The sequence below is a fragment of the Macrobrachium rosenbergii genome, chromosome 3 (assembly GCF_040412425.1).
Source record: "Macrobrachium rosenbergii isolate ZJJX-2024 chromosome 3, ASM4041242v1, whole genome shotgun sequence".
NCBI classification, from domain to species: Eukaryota; Metazoa; Arthropoda; class Malacostraca; order Decapoda; family Palaemonidae; genus Macrobrachium; species Macrobrachium rosenbergii.
In genome coordinates this window covers 52,831,509-52,854,122 of record NC_089743.1, presented here as the reverse complement: position 1 = coordinate 52,854,122, position 22,614 = coordinate 52,831,509, and the positions used below count along the sequence as shown (strand labels likewise).

Here is a 22,614-nt window from a genome sequence, read left to right as displayed (position 1 = left end):
TTCATTCTTTCTACAGTGCAGTGGCTGGGTTCGAGTCTCTCACCAATTTCTCACCAACAAAAGGAGAGGAACTTCATTTATTTCAACCTTGGGAATCACGTCCTTCAGTGGAAGGGAATAACAATAAGTAAAATATGCGCCGAAGTTTCTTCGACGCAATCGAGTTTTCTGTACAGCTGCTACAGCGTATAATCAGTGCCACCGAAAATAGATCTATCTTTCGGGGTCTTGGTATAATGCTGTATGAGCCGCGGCCCATGAAACTTTAACCACGGCCCGGTGGTGGCCTGTCCTATATCGTTGCCAGATGCACGATCATGGCTAACTTTAACTTTAAATGAAATAAAAACTGCTGAGTCTAAAGGGCTGCAATTTGGTATGTTTGATGACGGCGGGGTGGATGACCAACATACCAATTTGCAGCCCTCTCGCCTCAGTAGTTTTTAAGATCTGAGGGCGGACGGACAGACAAAGCCGGCACAATAGTTTTCTTTTACAGAAAACTAAAAGGGAAAAAGAAGCAAGGAAGAGTCAAAGACCGTTGGACAGCACAATGGAGGTAAATCAAAGAAAGATGAAAAATGAAAAGCAATAAAGTGTGACGTTTGAACAAGTTTATCAGCTGGCATAGCTTTGTTTTCTTTTGAACAAAGGTTTATTTTTCTCAAGATTGCATAGGTTGTGCTTTTTTCATATAATGGTTGCATTTGACCCCTACGCACGCAATAAACATTTTAAAAAAAGCACTAAACAAATTTGTAAAATTCAAATAGTTGAGATGTGACATCCTCACTGTACATTTTTTTTTTTAGGATGACTACATCTTCTTAATGACTTCTGTCACCCTGTTAGTAGTGATGTGTCGTTTTTAATCAATTGCAAGTATTTTTATCAGACTGTTTTATAAAACAGAGACTGCAAAAAATTAATATAATCTTTACATAAGATCAGAAATGCATTCATTGATGAGAGGAGAAACAGCATCCTGTCTGATGTCAAAAGATTCATAATTCCATGTTCTTGCATTAAAAAAAATCTTTTTACGTTTAAAAGAAAGACTTTTCCATTCAGATACTGCATACAAAATCTCATAATAAAAGAAATTAGAATTTGTATGTTAGATCATTTCGATCAAAGAAATTAGAACCTGTATATTAAACAATTTTGAGAAAGCTTCCACAGTGAGATTATAATGATTTCGAAAATTTTCTTTATCATATTTTAAACATTGAGTAAAAAGCACAGAGACTAAAAAAGAAGATGAAAATTGTCAAATGAAGATGAATTAATAAAATAGCGCCCATTGTGCGAACGAATCTTTTCTAGCAAAATTCAAAACTGTTAGAAGTATACCAGTTTCCTGTTGTTGTCTTAACACTCCCTCCACTCCACTGTTTTACCGCTTAGTAGGACTGATGAGGGACACGGAGTAGTAGCCTATCTAAAGGTCTCTCCTTATCGTTTTCAACTCTGTGCATAAATATTTTTAACAAAACTGTGGCTTTTAATTCTCGATATCATAGCCTCGTTACAGGGTCGCCTTTTTCAAAATCTTAAAAAATTCGTGAACGAAACAAATGAAGAGCAAACGAAAACTGGCACAGGATATTCTCGAGTGACTTGCATTCCCCTCACCATACCCAACGGGGAATAAATCATGCACTTACAATATTAAGGTCAAGAATGCAATAAATCTTCCATGAGCCGCGCATCAATCCTTTTAGGGGAGGGACCACTGCATCCGGCCTTGAGAGCTTATGCCTTGCACGAAGCTTGCAATCGCAAAATGCATTCCTTCTCCGATACGAAACAGGTATTAGTCTTCGTGTGATGGCTTATGTTGCTGTCTATGCGAGATAAACTATTAAGGGGTCGTGATGTGTTTTCGGTAGAAGCATGCACTGACATCACAGACAGTTCACGCTTGATTATACACATTAATTCATAACTCCCATACACAAACAGAAAAGAGAGACAGTGACAGATATTTAAGGAACGATAAATGCTATAACTCCCACAAAGGCACACACACACAAGCACAGAGAGAGAGAGAGAGAGAGAGAGAGAGAGAGAGAGAGAGAGAGAGAGAGAGATTTAAGGAACGATAAATGCTATAACTCCCACACACACACGTACACACAAGCAGAGAGAGAGAGAGAGAGAGAGAGAGAGAGAGAGAGAGAGAACTAAGGAACGAAAAATGCTATGTTATTACTGCAAGTCCTAAAATGCCGATAAGAGGAGCATTAAATTTTGATGACTCGATGGTAAATTGATACTGGCGAATAGAAAATGAAATTGCTAGGATAATTTTAATGTGTTTTATAATCTTGATTTTGCAGTTTTAGTACAGTTACTTATGTCAATAAGTTTGCCATCAAAAGTAATGGTTATCAGAAATCAAGCCAACAGTTACAATGCGTTCGTCAGTATCTATTTATACAAATAGATAACAGCTTTAAAATAATGCCAAAATTGCACTTTTATCATTTTTGAACTTACTGGTTTTGTGTTACGTTTGTGGAAATGAATGATCTGTTTGTCATGATTTCTGTATTATTTCCGGCAATAGCAATTATATATATATATTATATATATATATATATATATATATATATATATATATATATATATATATATATATATATATATATATATATATATATATATATATATATATATATAATTTGCATATATATACAAATAGCATACCATGTTGTTGTATATTTTTAAGTAATATTTATATTTGTTTGAATTATGCAAAACTATATACTTATATTTTTACATTAAACTTGAATTTCACAGAAATATTATACTGAAATATCCAATGAGAAATTATCTATTGTAAGTTGGCACAATCTTAATATAGTATCTTGGGTAGGATTCCAAATTGATTTAGGAAAGATTAATCATAAGTTTTCTAGATCCTTGTGAGAAATACTACGTGTAAGATCAGCATCGTTAAATTCTTCGAGTGAGAGACCTGCAATTTCTCAGTCTCTATGAATACTGAAAGTAATTCTATCTTGATTATCAATCTAAAATCTTCGAGGCGATTAACCTTCCGGCCACAGCGTCATAACAGACTGTGATGTTCGTAAACAACCCGACTGGACGGGATGAACTCGCTGTCGGCTGTTTCTCATCTCGTAACGTTGTGCATTACTTGATCTCCAAGAACCGTATCCCTGGAGTCTGCTCATCTCCGGCCTACTTTCGCATCTTTTTAGAGCCTGCCGGATGGCCAGTTATTCCCCGCTCCACCTCCTTACTTTGAGCCGTGTGGGATTATGTGGATATGTAGCACCTCATGTCGCTGCTTCTATTAGCTTGATATGTGGGTATCTTGTATGTTGTTATACTGCATTTGGTACAGGTGGGGTTACTGAGCCGTGTGGGATTGCGTGGATATGTGGTACATTATGTTGATGCTGCTGCTGCTGCTGCCGCTGGCTTGATATGTGAGTATGCTGTATGTTGCATATGGTACTGACGGGGTTTTTGAGCCCTGTGGGATTATGTCGATATGTGGCACCTCGTATTGCTGATGTTGCTTCTGCCGCTGCCTTGATGTGCTGGTATGTTGGTATGTTGCATTTGGTACTGCTGGGGTTTTTGAGCCACGTGGGATGACGTGGATATGTGGCACCTCATGTTGCTAATGCTGCTGCTGCCATTGCCATGATATGCGGGTATGTTGGTCTGTTCCATTTGGTACTGCTGGGGGTTTTAAGCCGTGTTGAATTAGGTGAATATGTGGCACCTAATGTTGCTGATACTTCTGATGCCACTGCCTTGATATGCGGGTATTGTGTATGTTGCATTTGGTACCGCTGGGTTTTTTTGAGCCGTGTGGGACTGCGTGGATATGTGGCACCTCGTGTTGTTGATACTGCTTCTGCTGGCTTGATACTTGGGTATGCTGGTATGATGCACTCCGTAATGCCGGGTTTTCTTTAATTAGCCATGAAGATATGTGGATATCTATCCGTTTCAATCCGTATTAACAAGTTGCCACATAAGCTCTTCTCATCAGGCTCAGGTTGACGTAATGGCAACTTAATACCCTTATCTGATTAAAAAGGAATGTAATCCGCTTATCTGATTAAGGCATGCAAGGAAACAAAAAAGAAATGAAAGGATAAAAATGAAGAAATCAGAAATACGTAAAGCAGGATGGAAAATAAAAGGTATGGAGGTGGAAGAAAAACCAAAGGGGAATCAGGAATACGGAAAATAGGATGGAAAATAAAAGAAATGGAGGTGGAAGAAAAACTAAAGGGGACTCAAGAATACGGAAAATAGGATGGAAAATCAAAGCAATGGAAGTGGAAGGAACACTGAAGGGAATCAGGAATAAGAAAAATAGGATGGAAAATAAAAGAAATGGAGGTGGAAGTAACACTGAAGGGGAATAGGAATATGGAAAATATGTTGGAAAATAAAAGAAGTGGAATTAGAAGAAGAACAACAAATAAAATGAAGGAAATGAAGCACGGGAAATAGGATAGAAAATGAAAGAAATGGAGAGGAAAGAAAAACTAAAGGAGAATCAGGAATACGGAAAATATCTTGGAAAATAAACAAAAATAAAAAGTGGCTGTGGAAGAAGAACAAATAATAAAATGAAGGAAAGATTAAAGGATCCAACTCCCACGAAAGCAGAAGGCACGGCTCTCAGAACACGGAAGGGCATATGAGCAGGAGAAGCACGTATAATAGTAAAGCATGGATTCTTCCTCATTCAACCGCCTACACCGTGAATGCTGACTCGAGAGACGGAACTGTGGAATCGTGTTCATCGATCTTCTTCACAATCTCTAGGAGACCCTAGGCCTCGGAAAAGCTGGTGCACAAGTTTGCTTTAAAAGTAGACCGTGGAAGTCATTCACTATGATTAAGGTAATATATATATATTTATATATATATATTATATATATATATATATATATATATAGTGTGTGTGTGTGTGTGTGTGTGTGTGTGTGTGTGTGTACATATATATAACATATATAAGCATAGATATAACTATACAAATACATATACGTTTATACATACATATATACATATTACATATATACATACATACATGAATATATTTTCAGAATCATATGGGTGAAAGACATACGGCAGACAGATACACACACACACACACACACACACACACACACACAGAATGAATGACAGGCAGACAGGCGTGATGTAGTTTCGCACGACAAGGATTGAAAATTAAATGAAACCACATTCACTTCAGAATGAGAGGCAGACGGAAGAGAAAGGAAAGCGGCCTGACGGGATTAAGAATACTTGAAGAACGAGCATTGGAGAAGAGGGAAGGGTAAATAAAGCATAAAAACACTTATTAATGACAATTCTAATTCTAATTCTAATTCATTTCGTGGTTAGTCTTATGAAACGGCATTCATATACGACACAGCAAAACTGAGGTATTCATAGCCTCTGTAATTACGTGGCTCCACCTACTTGTATACGCTAAAATTAATTTACGCCGAATATATCAAAGAAAGATTCAAAAGTATGTTAATACCAAAGAGCAGAGAAGAGTGGGAGGCGGAAGTGAAACGTTAATTAGTGCAATAAAAACTCGGCGCTTTATCTGCGCTGTGAATCGATAAGTAAAGATCAGAGTTTATTCACCTGTGTGATTAATCTGCAGCATATCAGGTGAGACGGGGTATGGAGGGCAGGGGAGGGGAGGGGAGGTTGGGGAAAAATGCAGGAGGTCGATGGACCGGCACCTTGGTGCCTTTGACTAGCTATAGCCTGAGAGAAAGCAGGAAAAAGATGCAAGTAGAAAAACAACGTCAAGGGAGAAAAAAAGAAAAGATAGGGAGGAAATAAAAAGGAAATGATAAGAGGAAAAACAACAAGGAGAACGCAATATTAATAAAGGATATGTATAAGAAGCAGGTGAATAAACTAAAAAATAAAGGAAATAGTCATATACTCAAAACTAAATAAAAATCATGAAAATGCTGAGACTTAGAGAAGCGTAGTTAACCCTTGAAGCACTGAGTGTTATAGGAGCAAGCAAAGCACCATTGAACCAATGAGGGTTAATGGATTACAGGAAGTGACCACTGAACCACTAATGTTTATAGAAGTAGCTGAAGTGACCTTCAATGCACTGAGGGTTACAAAATAGAGAAAGTACCCTTGCATCATTGATGGCAGAGAGGTATATGGAAGTGACCTTTAAAGCACTCAGGGTAGAGGAGTAGAGAAAGTGACCTTTGGAGCACTAAGGGTTATAGGAGAACAGGAAGTTCCTTTGAAGTACTGAGGGTTATAGAGGTAGAGGAATTTCTCTTAAAAGCACTGGAGATTATATTGGTACGAAAAGTAGCCTTGAAGCACTAAGCGTTACTAGAGTAGTAGAAGTATCCTTGAAGCACTGAGGATTATTAGAGTAGCAGAAGTATCCTAGAAGCACTGAGGGTTATTAGAGTAGCAGAAGCATCCTTGAAGCACTGAAGGTTATAGGCGCGAGAAAAATACCATTGAATCAAAGAGGGTCATAGTAACGGAAGATGTACACTTAGAACCCTGCAGGTGATGGGGGTAGGGAGTAAGTACCCTTGAAGTACTGAGTGGCATGATAGTAAGGAAAGTACCTTTGAAGTAATAAGAGTTACAGAATAGAGCAAGAACACTTGAAGCATTGAGGGTTTTAGGAGCAAAGGAATTCCCTTGAAGCAGTGAAGGTTATAAGAGTAAGGAAGTAATTTGAAGCACAGAGGGTTATACGAGTAGGGAAAATACCTTTGAAGCTCCGAAGGTTACAGGAATAAAGAAAGTACCCATGAAGTACAAATGGTTACAGGTGTAGAGGAAATACTTTTGAAGCACAGAGGGTTATAGGCAGAGGTGATTTCCCTTAGAACCAGTGAGGCTTATAGCTATGGCAATCCATACTTGAAATATTGACGGATATAGGAGAAAAGGAAGTAAACTAGAAGCTCTGAACGTTACAAGACTAAGAAAAGCACTCATGATGTGCTAAGGGTTATTACGAAGAGGTGATGTCCCTCAGAACCAGTGAGGCTTACAGTTATGGAACTCTTCACTTGAAGCATTGAGGGTTATAGGAGTAAAGAAAGTAAACAAGACACTCTGAAGGTTATAAGAATAAAGGAAGTACTCTTGAAGCTCTGAAGACTTCAGGAACAGAAGAAGTACCCTCGAAGCACAGAGGGTTGTAGAAAAAGGAGAAAGCACCCTTGAAGCGGTGAGGCAGACAGGAGTAGTGAATGCGAAACCTCGAAGGACTGAGGCTTGAGGCTTAAAGGTGTAAGGAAGCACCGCTGAAGCACTGGCGCTTCCTCATCCGCCTGGCACCGTGGATTCAGTCCCAAGGAGTGGAACCGTGAATTCGTGCTCACTGACCTCCTTCAGAATCCCAAAGAAATTTGAAATCTGAAAAGATTTATAAAGTAGCTTTATAAATAGACCCTGAAGGAGTCATTCAGCATTATGAAAAAAAAAGTTATTTTCCAAGCGTTTGCGTTCAAGACAGACAGACAGACGGACAGACAGACAAAAGCAGCCCAAAGAAATTCGAAGTCTTAAAGGAGAAGGCGCACAAGCATAGCTCATGAATAGACCATGAAGTAGTCACTCAGCGTGATGACGAAGAAAAAAGAGGTTTTTTAAGAAGCGTCTACGTGCAAGACAGCGAGACAAACAGATAGAGACATACAGACAGACATGATGAGGCAGAGAAAGTGGCAGAGACACAGAATGAAAGAGAACCGGAGAGAAGGTTTAATGAAACGAGAGAAGAGTGAAATGAAAACACGCGATTTGAAGGAAGACACACAGATACACAGACAGACAGAATTAGCAATAGAGGGGAGAGAAGTAAGGATAAACCAAATACAAACACGACAATTAAACAGCAATACTAAACTAGATGCATTTTAGAGTTATTCTCATGAAAAGGTATTCATATGCGACGAAGAAAAAGGAGCTATTTATAGCCACGGTAGTCATGCATTTCGGCCAACTTGCATCTAATTAATTAATTTGACAGCGGGGAGAAAATAATAAATAGCCAGCAGTATTTAATTTGCAAAGCGGAAAATAAGTGCAGGAAGTGGAAGTGTAGCCGTAATTAACGCAATAAAATGCGCACTTTTACCTGAGTCTTCTAAATCGAAAGTTGGGATCAAAGATCATTTACCTGCAGTACCTTCACAACGCTACAGATGAATCATGAATTGGCGAGTGTTAACAAAACTTTATAAATATTTTAATTTGGTGCTGAATTTATCTTATGAAAAAGCAGGGACACAAATGTTTGTTTTCAGAATTAGGAGAGCCACTTATGCTAATGAAATCCAACCTCTCTTTTCTATCGATATGCTCTTGCAAGCATTTACTTGGTCTTGGAGAGATTACGCTATTTGGAGCGACTAAACCGCTTGCAAAGGAATCAGTAAGCTTTGTGGTTTCCACGTCGTAATTATTGCCATACTTTTCTTTACATTAGTTATCACAGGTTTACACTGGCCTTTTTGTTTTTTTTCCATCAGTTATCACGGCTTTACACTGGCCTTTTTTGTTTTTTTTTCATCAGTTATCACGGCTTTACACTGGCATTTTTGTCGTCTTTTCATCAGTCATCACAGCTTTACACTGAACTTATCGTTTTCTTTTCATCGGTTATCACAGCTTTACACTGGCCTTACTGTCTTCTTTTCATCAGTTATAACAGATGTACATTGGCATTTTTGTTTCCTTTTCACCAGTTATCACATCTTTACACTGTCCTTATTGTTTTCTTTTCATCAGTTATCACATCTTTACACTGTCCTTATTGTTTTCTTTTCATCAGTTATCACATCTTTACACTGTCCTTATTGTTTTCTTTTCATCAGTTATCACATCTTTACACTGTCCTTATTGTTTTCTTTTCATCAGTTATCACAGCTTTACACTGTCCTTATTGTTTTCTTTTCACCAGTTATCACATCTTTACACTGTCCTTATTGTTTTCTTTTCATCAGTTATCACAGCTTTACACTGTCCTTACTGTTTTCTTTTCACCAGTTATCACAGCTTTACACTGTCCTTATTGTTTTCTTTTCATCAGTTATCACAGCTTTACACTGTCCTTATTGTTTTCTTTTCACCAGTTATCACAGCTTTACACTGTCCTTATTGTTTTCTTTTCACCAGTTATCACATCTTTACACTGTCCTTATTGTTTTCTTTTCATCAGTTATCACAGCTTTACACTGTCCTTATTGTTTTCTTTTCACCAGTTATCACAGCTTTACACTGTCCTTATTGTTTTCTTTTCATCAGTTATCACATCTTTACACTGTCCTTATTGTTTTCTTTTCATCAGTTATCACAGCTTTACACTGTCCTTATTGTTTTCTTTTCACCAGTTATCACATCTTTACACTGTCCTTATTGTTTTCTTTTCATCAGTTATCACAGCTTTACACTGTCCTTATTGTTTTTTTTCACCAGTTATCACAGCTTTACACTGTCCTTATTGTTTTCTTTTCATCAGTTATCACAGCTTTACACTGTCCTTATTGTTTTCTTTTCATCAGTTATCACAGCTTTACACTAGCCTTATTGTTTTCTTTTCATCAGTTATCACAGCTTTACACTGTCCTTATTGTTTTCTTTTCATCAGTTATCACAGCTTTACACTGTCCTTATTGTTTTCTTTTCATCAGTTATCACAGCTTTACACTGTCCTTATTGTTTTCTTTTCATCAGTTATCACAGCTTTACACTGGCCTTATTGTTTTCTTTTCACCAGTTATCACAGCTTTACACTGTCCTTATTGTTTTATTTTCATCAGTTATCACAGCTTTACACTGGCCTTATTGTTTTCTTTTCATCAGTTATCACAGCTTTACACTGTCCTTATTGTTTTCTTTTCATCAGTTATCACAGCTTTACACTGTCCTTATTGTTTTCTTTCATCAGTTATCACAGCTTTACACTGGCCTTATTGTTTTCTTTTCATCAGTTATCACAGCTTTACACTGTCCTTATTGTTTTCTTTTCATCAGTTATCACAGCTTTACACTGTCCTTATTGTTTTCTTTTCATCAGTTATCACAGCTTTACACTGGCCTTATTGTTTTCTTTTCATCAGTTATCACAGCTTTACACTGGCCTTATTGTTTTCTTTTCACCAGTTATCACAGCTTTACACTGTCCTTATTGTTTTCTTTTCATCAGTTATCACAGCTTTACACTGGCCTTATTGTTTTCTTTTCATCAGTTATCACATCTTTACACTGTCCTTATTGTTTTCTTTTCATCAGTTATCACAGCTTTACACTGGCCTTATTGTTTTCTTTTCACCAGTTATCACAGCTTTACACTGTCCTTATTGTTTTCTTTTCATCAGTTATCACAGCTTTACACTGGCCTTATTGTTTTCTTTTCATCAGTTATCACAGCTTTACACTGTCCTTATTGTTTTCTTTTCATCAGTTATCACAGCTTTATACTGGCCTTCTTGTCTTCTTTTCATCAATTATCACAGCTTTACACTATCCTTATTGTTTTCTTTTCATCAGTTATCCAGTTATCACAGCTTTACACTGGCCTTATTGTCTTCTTTTCACCAGTTATCACATCTGTACACTGGCCTTATTATTTTCTTTTCACCAGTTATCACATCTTTACACTGTCCTTATTGTTTTCTTTTCATCAGTTATAACAGCTTTATACTGGCCTTCTTGTCTTCTTTTCACCAGTTATCACATCTTTACACTGTCCTTATTGTTTTCTTTTCATCAGTTATCACAGCTTTATACTGGCCTTATTGTCTTCTTTTCACCAGTTATCACATCTTTACACTGGCCTTATTATTTTCTTTTCACCAGGTATCACATCTTTACACTATCCTTATTGTTTTCTTTTCATCAGTTATAACAGCTTTACACTGTCCTTATTGTTTTCTTTTCATCAGTTATCACAGCTTTACACTGTCCTTATTGTTTTCTTTTCACCAGTTATCACAGCTTTATACTGGCCTTATTGTCTTCTTTTCACCAGTTATCACATCTTTACACTGGCCTTATTATTTTCTTTTCACCAGGTATCACATCTTTACACTGTCCTTATTGTTTTCTTTTCATCAGTTATAACAGCTTTATACTGGCCTTATTGTCTTCTTTTCACCAGTTATCACATCTTTACACTGGCCTTATTATTTTCTTTTCACCAGGTATCACATCTTTACACTGTCCTTATTGTTTTCTTTTCATCAGTTATAACAGCTTTATACTGGCCTTCTTGTCTTCTTTTCACCAGTTATCACATCTTTACACTGTCCTTATTGTTTTCTTTTCATCAGTTATCACAGCTTTATACTGGCCTTATTGTCTTCTTTTCACCAGTTATCACATCTTTACACTGGCCTTATTATTTTCTTTTCACCAGGTATCACATCTTTACACTGTCCTTATTGTTTTCTTTTCATCAGTTATAACAGCTTTATACTGGCCTTCTTGTCTTCTTTTTACCAGTTATCACATCTTTACACTGCCCTTATTGTTTTCTTTTCATCAGTTATCACAGCTTTATACTGGCCTTATTGTCTTCTTTTCACCAGTTATCACATCTTTACACTGGCCTTATTATTTTCTTTTCACCAGGTATCACATCTTTACACTGTCCTTATTGTTTTCTTTTCATCAGTTATAACAGCTTTATACTGGCCTTCTTGTCTTCTTTTCATCAGTTATAACAGCTTTATACTGGCCTTCTTGTCTTCTTTTCATCAGTTATCACAGCTTTACACTGTCCTTATGTTTCTTTTACTCTGGTGGAAGGTTGGTCCAATAGTTTGCGAATTTTAATATATCTTGGTTTTTTTAAATGTATAATTTTAAGTGTAAAATAATTTTCAGTTTGAGTTTTGTGTTAATTATGTGTTGTTTTTATCCATTTTAGAGCCCTTGAAGATGTAATTATATATGAGAATTACGAAACGTCGGGAAATAAATATGTACAAGAAGAACAATTCTAATTGTCCATCAGCATACGTGTTGCATATAACGGCTATGCCACTCCACATGAATTATATATATATATATATATATATATATATATATATATATATATATATATATATATATATATATATATATGTATATATATATACAGTAATATATATATATATATATATATATATATATATATATATATATATATATATATATCTGTATAGCAATGAATGGAGCCTCTCTCCAAACCACCTGTGTCCGTTTTTACATCTGTAACGTAACTGAGAAAGAAATAAAATTAATTCCAATTGTTTTAATTACTAGAACTGTGGGTTTCCACTTGCCCCTTCATAAACTCTCTCCTTCATTCCCCAAAATGGTTAAGCCTAATCCCTCTCTCTGTTCAAAATGACTGCCTTAAGGCCTTGTTCCAGGTAACCTTCAAAGATGCCTTCCTTGACGGCATCAAGCAAGGCAAGGGAGCAAAAACAAGAAAGTTGGCGCCCCGCCTCTTTCTGAACCCTCCACAAGGGTTAACTGATGCCATACAGCTTACATAGAAAACGTGGCAAAGATTGGCCTTTGCAACACCTATGTTGGACGCAATGCGTAATCCCCAAAGGTTGTTTATAGACAATGCAACGGAAATCGAGAGATAGAACCACTCAGAACGCCATCAAGGACAGGTGTCCTTAACCTTGCCTGTCCCTTGAACCTTCCAAGTGTTCAACACCGAGGCTCGAACCAGTATACTTTTGTAGTGGCATTTTAATTCCCTCCTCCATTGCCAGCGCCCTATCGAACGAGGATGCCATCATCTTGACGAAGGTAATGTACCAGAATAAGGTTTCTTAGTCAGTCACAATTCCTGTTATTTCTCTGTCTGATTTTTCATTTATTTTCCATTGTGCGATCACCTTCAGTAATTTGTGTTGGAACATTCAATGTCAACGTAATTATGCATTTAGCGGTGAACTGAGTCATTTGGCACCATCTGTGCAATCCCTCAGTCCCCTTTGGGCATCTTATTATTATTGCAAGTACCCATCGTGCATTTTACAGATAGGCCTCTACTGTGGAATCTCTTGGCTCTATCCATGTGCCCCTTCTACCCCACTGCGATGTTTCCTGTTATGAAGACCTCGTCGGCATAGAATATTTATTCTGGTGTAGGATTCGGTATTTTAGCAGGCCCTTATTATTACCTGCTCAGTAATTCGTCATTCTTCTGATCTGTGTTTGTTATGTAAATATAATTAGCTAAGCGAACCCTTGAGTTTATGTAATTTTCCCTCGCATGAAGAAGGCCCTAAGCCATAGATTTCCCTTGTTTGTCTACGAATTGTCCTAATGTTGAGTCAGATGTGTAATAAATAAAAGGAACTCCCCGCGTTCATCCGTTGCCGCCCAGAATCAAGTACGTATCCTCGGACATTCGTAGCAATATATATATATATATATATATATATATATATATATATATATATATATATATATATATATATATATATATATATATATATATATATATATATATATATATATATATATATATATATATATATATATATATATATATATATATATAATTTTGATATTTGTTTACTACAAGTGAGGATATATTGAGCAAGAAATATATCCTCACTTGCAGTAATCAAATATCAAAATTATATACACATATATATATGTACATACAAACATGCATATACAGTATATGTATATATACACACATAAATGGATGAAAAAGCCTGTATTCAAAATAACTTCTGATATAAGACTAGGACACCAAAAACAATTGTAAATCCGCTTCTTTTTCAAAACTAGTTTCGTGTTATTTCTGTCGACGATCTGGCTACCACAGTGACGTGCAATATTCTGACGTCATTTCCCCCCGCGTCCGAATACGCACGCGAACCCGAAATAGACAACAATCAAATACGAGCGCTGCCCACTTAACACAGGATCTGTTTCCTCTCTCATCATTTTCGGATCAGCGTTTGATGTCGCTGATCTCGTCCTCGCTGCGTGTAAAGTTAGGTTATTGACACTAGGCGAAGGTGGGTCTGCTGAGGAATTATTAACTGGGAGAAAACGACCTCTCTCGAAGGTACTTGGCCTTAGACACAAAGCAAAAGATGGAAAATAACTTGAAAAAATACATCCTGTAATATTATTAACTGAGAGATGAAATCATTAACTGGGAGAAGAAATTATTACCCGGGAGATGAAATCAATAACTGGGAGAAAACGACCTGTCTCTCGAGAGTACTCGGTCTTAGACACAAAGCAACAAATGGAGAATAGCTAGGAAAAAATACATCCTGTGAAATTATTAACTGGGAGATTAAATTAACTAGGAGATGGAATTATTATCTGGGAGATGAAATTATTAACTGGGAAATAAAATTAATAACTAGGAGATGAAATTGTTAACTGGGAGTTGAAATTATTAACTGAGAGATGAATAGTTAACTGGGAGATGAAATTATTAACTGGGATATGAAATTATTAACTGGGAGATGAAATTATTAACTAGGGGATGAATAATTAACTGGCAGATGAAATTATTAACTGGGAGATGAAATTATTAACTAGGTGATGAATATTTAACTGGGAGATGAAATTATTAACTGGGAGATAACATTATTAACTAGGAGATTAGTAATTAACTGAGAGATGAAATTATTAACTGGGAGATTAAATTATTAACTAGGTGATGAAATTATTAACTGGGAGATGAAATTATTAACGAGGAGCTGAATAATTAACTGGGAGATGAAATTATTAACTGGGAGATGGAATTATTAACCTGGTGATGAATATTTCACTGGGAGATGAAATTATTAACTAGATGATGAATATTTTGCTGGGAGATGAAATTATTAACTAAGAGATGACATTATTAACCGGGAGATTAAATTATTAACCAGGAGATGAAATTATGAACGGAAAAATTAAATTATTAATGGGAGATGAAATTAACTAGGAGATGAAATAATTAACTGTGAGATGAAATTGTTAACTAGGAGATGAAATTATTAAATGGGATATGAAATTATGAACCTGGAAATGAAATTTTTAACTAAGAGATGAAATTATTAACTGGGAGATGAAATTATTAACTGGGAGATGAATCATTAACTGGAAGATGAATTTATTAACTAGATGAAATTATTAACTAGGAGAAAACAACCCCTGTCTCGAACGTACCCAGTCTTTGACACAAAGCAGATGGAGAATAACTAGAAAAAAAACATTCTGTGAAATTGTTAACTGGGAGAAAACGACTTATCTCTCTAGAATAGAACAGAATAGAGTAGAATATAGAATTTAGGCCAAAGGCCAAGCACTGGGACCTATGAGGTCATTCAGTGCTCAAACGGAAATTGACTGCAGAAAATTTTGAAGGGTGCAACAGGAGAAAACTTTGCCGTTGCACTATGAATAAATTGTTAGAGGAGGGTGGAAAGTAAGAGGAAGAAAGAGAATATGAACCGAGGTACAGTCAAAGGAATGAAAGGGGTTGCAGCTAAGTGCCGAGGGGATGCTGCAAAGAATCTTAAGTAACGTCTACAGTGCATCATATGGGGTGCAGTGACGGCACTACCCGCCTACGGGGTCTACCTCTCGAGGATATTCGGTCTTTGACACAAAGCAGATGTGGAGAACAGCCTTAAAACATACATCAACTTAATTACAAAAAAAAAATCTGTCAGCTTTACTAACTGACAGAAAAAAAGCGATAAAACAAAAAACACTTTCTGCACAGAGAAGATCAACACCATATTCTTTGGAGGCTTGAAGTTCAAGTCAGTGGCCCCCGTTTGCTTATGAAGAGGGTACATTTTGAATAATAATAATAATAATAATAATAATAATAATAATAATAATAATAATAATAATAATAATAATAATAATAACACTGAAATTACCTTCTGTTACTTTTTTCTAATGAACACATTCTTTGGAAGCATGAATTTCAAGTCAATGACCCCTTTGGTGGGCTTGTTCCATTTCAAGAGGGTTCATCTTCTGAATAATAATAATAATAATAATAATAATAATAATAATAATAATAATAATAATAATAATAATAATAATAACGTGAAAAAATAAGCCATAGAAACGACTAAACTTTCACACTCACAGAACAGGTGGGCGGATGGGACACTGTCTGCATCATTGCACAAACATACACACACACACATATTCGCATATATTGGCATTCTCCTGAGAGTCTCTGTGGGATATTGCTTTGCATGTTGCAATATCAGCGCCTCATGTGGGCTCCTATTGATCTGCACTATTGATATCATATATATGAATAAAGGGACAGAGGGGGATATTCCTGGGACTTCATGGATAGTAGGTATATATATATATATATATATATATATATATATATATATATATATATATATATATATATATATATATATATATATATATATATATATATATATATATATATATATATATATATATATATATATATATATATATATATATATATATATATATATATATATATATATATATATATATATATATATATATATATATATATATATATATATATATATATATATATATATAATTACAATTCTCACTTGGTGTAAACAATTTCAAAGGTATTGTGAATTCAATATTTAACTATAATAGTATATATATATATATATATATATATATATATATACTGTATATATAAACCTACGCAACGCCGTTATCTGACTTACTTCGCATGACACCCACTCGCATGAAGTATTGACCAGGCTAAAAATAACATATACGCATCTGCGCGCGTACTTAAACATACGCAATTATGATTATATTGCTACGGCTTACAAGCGCTCACATCTTGACATGAATGGATCATAAAAATAAAAAAAAGAATGTTAATTCATAAAGAGGATGAATAAAAAAGATCGATCATTATCATTATCATGCTCTTCAAGTTGAGAATAAAAAAAAAAAACAGGTAAACAGGCAGCCGTAGCGATGACATATCTCCACAAAATAAAAAGAAATAAAAGTCATTAAATAAACTGAAGAAGATGACAAGAGACAGACGAAAGAAGAAAAAGAAGAAAAAGGACCGAGGACTCTTTCAAGACCAGAAAATTGACTATTGATCGACAGCCGCCTGGATCCTATTTATAGCATTCGTTAATAAAGCCTGAAGTCGCGGTCTGGACCTCGTCCTTCCATTCGGAGGAAGAACGATAATGTTTACCCTCCTGGTTTGAGGCAGCAGAGTAGTGAAATGGAATGAATATAGAATTTAGGCCTAAGGCTAAGCGCTGGGACCTGTGAGGTCATTCAGCGCTGAAAAGGAAACAGAGTAAAAAATGGAATATAAAATTTAGGCCTAAAGCTAAGTGCTAGGACCTATGAGGTCATTCAGGGCTGAAAGGGAAACTGAAAGCAAAATATGCAATTTAGAGTTTAGTCTTAAGACCAAGAGCTGAGACCTATGAGGTCATTCAGCGCCGAGAGGGAAACTGAGAGTAAAAAGGTTTTAAATGGGTAACAGGAGGAAAACCTCGCAGTTGCACAATGAAACGGTTGTCAGCAGGTACTGTAAAAGGAATGAAAGGGGCTGCAGCTGGGCGCCGAAGGGACGCTGTTAAGCCGCGTGAGGTGCACTGACGGCGCTATCCCCTACGGAATGTGGTAGCTGAGTGTCTGATTTATTCATATAGATATGGTCATTTCAGAGGCTGATTTGCTTGGGTTGCACTTATACTGTTCACCCTAATGGTATGCATTCAAGTGATCGAATTGATATTGGTTAAAGCAACTGAAAGCATTTCTCTCTAGACACGCGTTCGAGCCTCTGACCAGGTAAGAGGAAGTTCTTCATTCAATTCCTTGTTTGAATTTTCCGATGATTTTTAGATTTTCCTGATATTTCTGGAAACAATTTCACCTAAAATTGTTTCCAGTAGTATTAGGAATCTCGAGGTGCAGAGCTTTATGTACAGCTTTTGTATTTCGGACGACGACGCTGTTAAAGACCAGCATAGGTGAAAAATCTGGATAAAGTCCGCTTACAGTCTTTTGAGGTGGTTTGGTCTTGTGGAGGCAACGGCAGGCAGTTTTTTGGAGAAAACATCACAAAAATTGAAACTATTTTCACAGAATTACAAAAAACGACACTGAGACAGTATGAACTTACCGGCCTAAACATCAAGAAGCAAGAGAGTAAGTACAGCTGCTGTAGATATATGCCTCAATTTCAGCCTTGATTCGACAGTTGGAAAACAATTGTTGCAATAACTGTTGTTTTGCTTCATTCGAGAGCCAACTCCTGTTGGAAGAAACGACATATATACATTATTATATATAAGTGAATGTGTTATATATATATATATATATATATATATATATATATATATATATATATATATATATATATATATATATATATATATATAAAAGTGAATGCATATATATATAAAAGTGAATATATATATATATATATATATATATATATATATATATATATATATATATATATATATATATATATATATATATATATATATATATATATATATATATATATATAATATATATATAAACTATAGAACTGAACCACTTGACAGACCCAGGCAAAATTTTGCACAGAGCCTCTATGTTACCCCAGAAAGATTTATAACTCACAATCAAACCCCTACCCCATGGCAGACATACGAACACAGACAAAACAAATGACATTTTCTTTTTTACATCACCTTTTCCTTCAGTTTTCATTTTTCACCTGACACTTCACCTTTTCTTCTGGCACTGCCAGAAATGTGATTAATCTACAACAATAAATCCCCTATAACATCAGTTTTTGATAAGAATTTACGTGAATTCTGATCATAACTTATGATAATAACTAATATAATTGTTTATTACCTCGATAAAATCTACACTGAAAACCTAAATCCATAATTTCTTTCTGTAGTAATCGAAGCCAAGTCCGCTCATGCGTAACAGTGGCCAAATGAGACACTTTCAGCCAGCAGAAACAACTACCAAACTCTCTCTCTCTCTCTCTCTCTCTCTCAAGGCATCACTTAAACACCTTGGAGTGAAATCTATCTCTATCTATGAGGTTTATTACTAAATTATTACCTTGAGAGAAGAACAACAATTTACGATGAAAAAAAAATGGAAGGCAGCGTCTACATAAAAAAAAAAAAAACATTAGTCAGCAGCTTTTGGTACATGTAGTATAGAAGTTGAGATGATATATCATTATACCTCAGATGATTCCATAACTCTAATACCTACTTCTGTGCAAGAGCAAGCACCCATAAAAGGAATATATATCGAAAAATAAGTGTTCATTTTACATACGCAAAATCTGGCAACCGCATCATCATGCAAAAAGCGATAATCACAAGTCACTTGCCCCGCCCGTTCATACACATGGTTAAGACTTTATATGGTATAATAAGTAAATAAACACATTTCCTTTTTGTGTACTGTGTTAAAATGGTCCTACATACGATCCTACGTCATTTATTACATGATCACCAACATCGCTTAGGAAGAACAACACGTTGCTGGCTGTGCTGGAGAATAATTGAAATATCACCTTGGACACTCCAGCTGTTGACAGTTGGAATTAATTATTGTGCTAATTGGCAAAAAAACTTCACTGCATACAGAAGATAAGTTTCTTTTCACACTGTTTGGTACTAATTACCTGGAAGATAATGACTGAAAATTTTATATTAAAACTGTACAAGAATGTAGAGCATTACATTTGGAAATCTTTTCCGAAAGGCACTTGGTGGGTAACTGTACTAGATGCAAATAGGGATTAAACTAATAAATGGCAACTACTTCACTTCTTTTAACATGAAGTGCTCACAGCTTACACAACATGTCAAGTTGTACCTTTTGCTGGTGTAATCATACACAGTAAGGAAGGGTAATCCCATCATTTAGGAAAATAAAATTATTGTTTATGGTTATATATTAGACTGATATATATTAATTTCTATCTTTTATCAACATGTATTTATTCAAAACAATAAATAACCGATTGCCCAACATTCCTCCAAGAAAGGAAAGATTTTGTTTGATTCATGATTATGTTATTGTACGAATTGACCAAATTTATAGATGCCATATGTGTAACTTTAAACACAATTCTACTTTCAGGAATAATGAGTTGTAATTTATTATGTTATGTTAAAAACGTCCCTAAAACCAATAAAAAATACGTATCACAAGTTGAAGCTAGCCGTATAGGAAAATGTTTTGCCACTTTTTTTCTTAATATGATGAGGGGTGGAAGGCTAACTCTTGCAGCTATTCACTTAATAAGAGGAAAGAAGTAAAAAGGCATAACAGAGTATAAACTAAATATTTCTTATTAAAAAAGACGTCTATTCTCATACAGTATTAGTGAGTTTAAATTAGAACTAAGGGGTTGGTCCAGTTTATTATGAATTGAACAGTGGAGTTTACTTTCATTATAGTAACTAATAACGTAAAAAGACATCGTTGTCCTAGGCCTATACCAAATTGCGTGTATCACATGGAAATATTGTTTTAGATTTCTATTGTATGATTTGGACTTATCATGGCCTACAAATAGCGTTGAAGGGTCTAACAGTGAAATGAATAACGCCTATACGTAATTCAATCTTATTCTGATCAGAGCATCTGAGATGCTTCCCAGATGAAATACAGTGGCAAACTGTCAAGAAATTGGCGCTAACCTGTCCACACATGCAATTACCTGTCAGTTGGTCGGAAGATATTCAGGTAATACCATCAGTTCTGGTGAGTGAACTGTCTCAGCTCACAAACTGTTGTCTACACTAAGTTTTAATGGCAGTTTCGATGAAATGACAGGTAAACTTGATCGTGAATACATGGCCTGAGGTTGTTGAATTCTATAATAGTGAATGGGTGTGTTGGGAGAGAGTAAGAAAGAGAGTGAGAAGAGAAGAAGAGAGATAAGAGGGGGTGTTAGAGAGGAGAGAGAGATAGTTTATCGAATGGCATTCACAGTTTTTCTGGGCAGTGCCAGGTTTGTCAGTTAGCACACACACACACACACACACACACACACACACACATATATATATATATATATATATATATATATATATATATATATATATATATATATATATATATATATATATATATAAAAACATGTACATACATACATATTTATATATATACATATACACTAGCTGACCAACCAGGTGCTGCATGGAAAAACTCTGAAAAATTTTCCTGCACCTCCTTGTACTGACTGTCCCTTTTATCCAGGAATTACTGGGCTGACTGTCCCTTTTATCTAAATATTACAGTTCTGACTGTCCCATTTATCCACTTATTACTGTGGTGATTGTCCCTTTTATCCAGACATTACTGAACTAACTGTCCCTTTTATCCAAATATTACTTTGCTGACGGTCCCACTCAGCCAGGTATTAATGTGGTGCCTGTGCCTTTTATCCAGGTTTGACCGTACTGACTGTCCCATTTATTCAGGTATTACTGTAGTGACTGTCCCATTTATCCAGTTATTACTGTGGTGACTGTCTCATTTATACAGATGTTACTGTGGTGACTGTCCATTTTATCCAGGTATTACTCTGATGACTTTCCCATTTATCCAGGTATTGCTGTGCTGACTGTCCCTTTTACCCAGGTATTACTGTGCTGTCCGTCACCTTTATTCATGTATTACTGTGGTAACTGTCCATTTTATCCAGGTATTACTGCTGTGACAGTCTCATTTACTCAACTAAATCTAAACAGGCGCCCCCCCCCACTAAACTGAAACACCCCCACTAAACTAAACACAAGCCTTGATACAAAATTATCAATCATAGGAGAGAAAAGCATTTTCAATAATATAATTCTATGGAATCGAGTACATGAAATTAGGTATGATAAACCCGTAGAGTTTATTTACCACATAAGTTTCAAAGGGAAGGGGGAAGGGGAAGGGGGTATGGGTTTGAAACCTACCCTATTATCTAAGTTGGGTCAAATGATGGCCACGTGCCTAATTTTGTCTAGATCGGTCAAGCGGCTACCAAGTAAATTACAAAGGGAATGGGAAGGGGATGGGGGAAGGGAATGAGAAGGGAAGGGGGTACGGATTTGAAACCTACCCTATTATCTAAGTTGGATCAAATGATGGCCACTTGCCAAATTTTGTATAGATAGGTCAAGCGGTTCGGATTTCTATAGTGCATGAACATACAGACAAACATACAAGCATAAAAACATTCACTTTGACATATAAGATACATACATACATACATACACACACATATATATACATATATATATATATGTATGTATGTATATGTATATATAGAATAAGTGCACTCCCATAACAGAAAAACAGGGAATAAATCCACAATAATGTAAGTGTTCCGTGTATAATTTAGTAAAACTGGCAGCTTGCACTAACTACAGACAAGCTTATTCAAATTAAGATATATTGAAAGCAACGCATCCTCATAAAAAACATCGACATTAAAAATCTGATTAAGAAAATTTATCCTTTCACTAGGCGGTCAGCAATCTATATACAAATAACTATATATTCTCTTTTAACTATAAATAAACC

The 22,614-nt window shown here is 35.6% G+C and overlaps 1 long non-coding RNA gene across 1 annotated transcript in view; it reads right to left on the bottom strand.

The window, feature by feature from the left end:
- Window positions 1-22,614, bottom strand: part of LOC136855676 (uncharacterized) — a 223,680-nt gene that overhangs the window by 198,346 nt on the left and 2,720 nt on the right. Inside the window, exon 2 of the long non-coding RNA XR_010858099.1 lies at window positions 18,188-18,319. This is a non-coding gene — a long non-coding RNA (uncharacterized lncRNA). The remainder of the gene's footprint in view (window positions 1-18,187; window positions 18,320-22,614) is intronic.